The sequence below is a fragment of the Oncorhynchus tshawytscha genome, unplaced genomic scaffold, assembly GCF_018296145.1.
Source record: "Oncorhynchus tshawytscha isolate Ot180627B unplaced genomic scaffold, Otsh_v2.0 Un_scaffold_13173_pilon_pilon, whole genome shotgun sequence".
In the NCBI taxonomy this organism is placed as follows: Eukaryota; Metazoa; Chordata; class Actinopteri; order Salmoniformes; family Salmonidae; genus Oncorhynchus; species Oncorhynchus tshawytscha.
Genome location: NW_024609816.1, coordinates 725,001 through 730,000, shown reverse-complemented (window position 1 = coordinate 730,000; position 5,000 = coordinate 725,001). Strand labels below are relative to the sequence as shown.

General features: G+C 43.6%; 1 protein-coding gene across 1 annotated transcript in view; it reads left to right on the top strand.

Annotated features, from left to right (window-relative positions):
* LOC112247937 (FH1/FH2 domain-containing protein 3-like) overlaps positions 1–5,000 on the top strand; it is a 243,840-nt gene that overhangs the window by 43,354 nt on the left and 195,486 nt on the right.

Here is a 5,000-nt window from a genome sequence, read left to right as displayed (position 1 = left end):
ATAATAATAATAAAAAAATTATAATACATAATAATAGTAATATATCATCATAATATATAATATCAATAATAATAATACTATATATATAATAATAATACATAATATTAATAATAATTTATTATAATACATACTAATACATACTAATAATAATACATAATAATAATAATAATATATAATAATATCAATAATAATATATAATAATATATATAATAATAATACATAATATTAATAATAATTTATTATAATACATACTAATACATACTAATAATAATAATACATAACAATAATAATAATATATAATAATAATATATAATATCAATAATAATGTATAATAATAATAATATATATAATAATAATACATAATATTAATAATTATTTATAATAATAATAAATAATAATAATACATAATATTAATAATAATTTATTATTATAATAATACATAATTCTAAAACATAATAATAATACATTGCCTAAACGGGAATTTACAGATCGCATGGCTGTGTGCTCCATTTTATACACCTGTCAGCAACGGGTGTTGCTGAAATAACCAAATCCACTAATTTGAAGGGGTGTCCACATACTTTTGCATATGTAGTGTAAATGGTATTTCTAAAGAGCCAAAGTCACTGTGCAGTCAACTACTCTATATCATCATTATATCGTCTGCCACTTCTCCACTGTGTTCCACTGCATCGGCTGATGAATCTGAAAAGATGAAACCCTCTGGGAGAGTGAGGAAAGTGTAGAGGTTGTTATGTTGGTTGTTTTAGAGACGTTTCCCTCTCCCTCCATCATGTTTTATGGCCTTGTTTTAACGCGCTCCATGCTTGATTCCTACGTCAATAAAACAGGCCTCATAATGAGAGGAAATGAGTAGAGTGATTATAGGCCTGCGCACACACACACACACACACACACACACACACACACACACACACACACTTAGTAAATCAGTCAAAGCTATTGTTTGGGTCACGGTCTTTCCACTTCTTTGTATATTTCTGTGTTGAGCTCACTGTTTCCATGTGGATGTTAATACTGTGTTTAGTTGGGAACACCTCCTGATATATCTTGATGTCCTGTCCTGTCTCTCAGGCACACCAGCCTCTATTATGAACCTCTATTACCTGACCTTTCGGCCTTGGAGAGGTGTGTGTGTGTGTGCGTGTGTGTGTGTGTGTGTGTGTGTGTGTGTGTATGTGTGTGTGTGTGTGTGTGTGTGTGTGTGTGTGTGTGTGTGTGTGTGTGTGTGTGTGTGTGTGTGTGTGTGTGTGTGAGAGAGAGAGTTAACTGCTCTAAAATACTGGTTTAAATTATACTTAGTGAGAGACTAGCCCAGTTATGTCCCAGTCTAAACCTGACTCAAACCTGCCCTCCACATCACATTCAACAGCAGTAGCAAAGTGAAACAGTGCATTCATAGGTTGTGTGTAATACATTTAAGTGCATAATTGTTTTTAATAAGTATTATAATACAAACACGTCCAGCCTGCTTCACATAATGATGAGTCAGAGCTTGTCTGTGCTCTGGGAATCCTTGCGTGCCCATATACCAAGGTGCTCTGTTCTGTGCAGGTTGGCAGCAAGGCAGTGCTGCAGGCTGCTGCACGTTGACTCTGGTTGCGTCCCAACTGCCACCTTCTTCTCTATATAGTGCATTACTTTTGACCAGGGCCCAGATGTAGTGAACTGTGTAGTGAATAGAGTGCCATTTGAGATGGAGCCAGTGACAGAGACCATGGAGAGGAGTGCACGTGGCTCTCTCCTGCAGTCACACAGGGCCTCCTCCTCCTCTCCTCTCCAGGCTGCCAGGGCTAAAATAACTCAGCAGGGTTAACCTGGAAAAGCCATTAAGCCACGAGCTGTTGGATTTTAATTTGGCCTTTTTCAAGAGTGTTATTTAAGTGTACCAAGACAAGGACGGAGACGTTATAACTTTGAAATGCCGTGTGAAATCCAGGCTATGATTTTCAGAAACTATGGCAGTCGTTTTCTCTGCTAATCCATTATACCTGCTGCTTGCATGATATGTATCATGGAAACATTAGGAAACTCCACTTGATTTTATTTATTTTTACTGGGAGTTTTTTTTCGAGCCCTAAAAATACTGTCTTTTAACTATTGGCAAGACATGAGACATGAGGCAAGACCACTCTAGTCTAGCCCAGCCTGCCAGGTGAACCTAACCTAGTTCCTGTTTGTGCATGCTGAGTACAGACCGCTCTAGTCTAGCCCAGCCTGCCAGGTGAACCTAACCTAGGCCCTGTTTGTGCATGCTGAGTACAGACCGCTCTAGTCTAGCCCAGCCTGCCAGGTGAACCTAACCTAGGCCCTGTTTGTGCATGCTGAGTACAGACCGCTCTAGTCTAGCCCAGCCTGCCAGGTGAACCTAACCTAGGCCCTGTTTGTGCATGCTGAGTACAGAACGCTCTAGTCTAGCCCAGCCTGCCAGGTGAACCTAACCTGCCTAGTTCCTGTTTGTGCATGCTGAGTACAGACCGCTCTAGTCTAGCCCAGCCTGCCAGGTGAACCTAACCTAGGCCCTGTTTGTGCATGCTGAGTACAGACCGCTCTAGTCTAGCCCAGCCTGCCAGGTGAACCTAACCTAGGCCCTGTTTGTGCATGCTGAGTACAGACTGCTCTAGTCTAGCCCAGCCTGCCAGGTGAACCTAAACCTAGGCCCTGTTTGTGTATGCTGAGTACAGACCGGTCTAGTCTAGCCCAGCCTGCCAGGTGAACCTAACCTAGGCCCTGTTTGTGCATGCTGAGTACAGACCGCTCTAGTCTAGCCCAGCCTTCCAGGTGAACCTAACCTGCCTAGTTCCTGTTTGTGCATGCTGAGTACAGACTGCTCTAGTCTAGCCCAGCCTGCCAGGTGAACCTAACCTAGGCCCTGTTTGTGCATGCTGAGTACAGACCGCTCTAGTCTAGCCCAGCCTGCCAGGTGAACCTAACCTAGGCCCTGTTTGTGCATGCTGAGTACAGACCGCTCTAGTCTAACCCAGCCTGCCAGGTGAACCTAACCTAGGCCCTGTTTGTGCATGCTGAGTACAGACCGCTCTAGTCTAACCCAGCTTGCCAGGTGAACCTAACCTAGGCCCTGTTTGTGCATGCTGAGTACAGACCGCTCTAGTCTAGCCCAGCCTGCCAGGTGAGCCTAACCTAGGCCCTGTTTGTGCATGCTGAGTACAGACCGCTCTAGTCTAACCCAGCCTGCCAGGTGTACCTAACCTAGGCCCTGTTTGTGCATGCTGAGTACAGACTGCTCTAGTCTAACCCAGCCTGCCAGGTGAACCTAACCTAGGCCCTGTTTGTGCATGCTGAGTACAGACCGCTCTAGTCTAACCCAGCCTGCCAGGTAGACCTAACCTAGGCCCTGTTTGTGCATGCTGAGTACAGACCGCTCTAGTCTAACCCAGCCTGCCAGGTGAACCTAACCTAGGCCCTGTTTGTGCATGCTGAGTACAGACCGCTCTAGTCTAACCCAGCCTGCCAGGTGAACCTAACCTAGGCCCTGTTTGTGCATGCTGAGTACAATGTGGATTTATTTAATTTGAAGCGCTCCTATATTCCTATTATTTCCTGGCACTTTCATTTTGTAATTTAAAACAGTATCGTATATGTTGGCTTTTACTGTTAGTTAACTGGCTTTGCTCCAGGGGACTTCTGTGTCATAGATTCCATCATATCGAAGGTGGTTTAATGAGTGTACAGATAGAAACCATATAGAACAGGGATGGCCAACTGGCAGCCTTTTGAAGAACGGGAACTCAGGAGGGTCTCAGCTTACTGTTGAGAGTTAGGATCGTAGAATACACAAGGTGACATTTGGAAATGTGGTTGTGCATCAGCAGTTTCTCTCTTGTTAAGTCAGTCACTGACAGTCACTCAATTAGTCCATTTCAGCTAACAGTTTTTAGACTGGTAAGTCAGTCTAGCGACCAGATATCTGAGCATGGTAATCATGGTAATCACTGGCCGGGGGTCCCTCATTGATTTTGTCGGTCAGTCTCACTCGCATATCATATTAAAAACAGCATTAAAAACATTTCTCTCCACCTTTTGGCAAAATGAATAGAATTGCAACAAACTTGCTTTAATACTGCAACATTTTTCAACACCCCATGGCAAAATGTGTAGAACTGTACGAAATTAAATCTAAAACTTACATTTCTCTGTGCTTGCAAGAAGGAGGCCGCTTAAATGTTTTGCTCCCAAAGTGGCCTTAGTGACTCGACTAGCTGTTGATCAGTGACCACCTTGTCTACAGTACAGACATCAAGCTACTCTGTTGTGAGGGACTCTGTTCTGCTGTGAGGGACTCTGTTCTGCTGTGAGGGACTCTGTTCTGCTGTGAGGGACTCTGTTCTGCTGTGAGGGACTCTGCTCTGCTGTGAGGGGCAACAGGTGGCTGTCAACTTAGTGAGTACTAGGAGAGTCATCATCCACTTAGAGAAGGCTAGAACTGTTAATCTGTCTGCTGTGACTGACTGACGGTCCCCCCTCCCCAGGATCAGATAAACCCTCTGCACTGTACACACAGGTTGCATTCCAATTGACACCCTGCATAGTGCACTACTTTTGACCAGAGCCCGGGCACCCTATAGGGAATAGAGTGCCATTTGGGACACAGCCACAGAGCAGAGGAAGAGCTAGGAGAAGGAGAACAGGGATTTCATGGAAAGATGTGGGCTAATGCCAATCTTATTAGGTTTGAGGGAAAAACATGACTTGGCCCAAGCAGGATTAGTTCACTCCAGTCTCTTCTCTGTCCTCTATTCTCAGCTCTAGTTGTCTGTATGGAACGGATGCATCCTAAGACTGCTTTGTCTCTTCTCTGTCCTCTATTCTCAGCTCTAGTTGTCTGTATGGAACGGATGCATCCTAACACTGCTTTGTCTCTTCTCTGTCCTCTATTCTCAGCTCTAATTGTCTGTATGGGATGGATGCATCCTGACACTGCTTTGTCTCTTCTCTGTCCTCTATTCTCAGCTCGAATT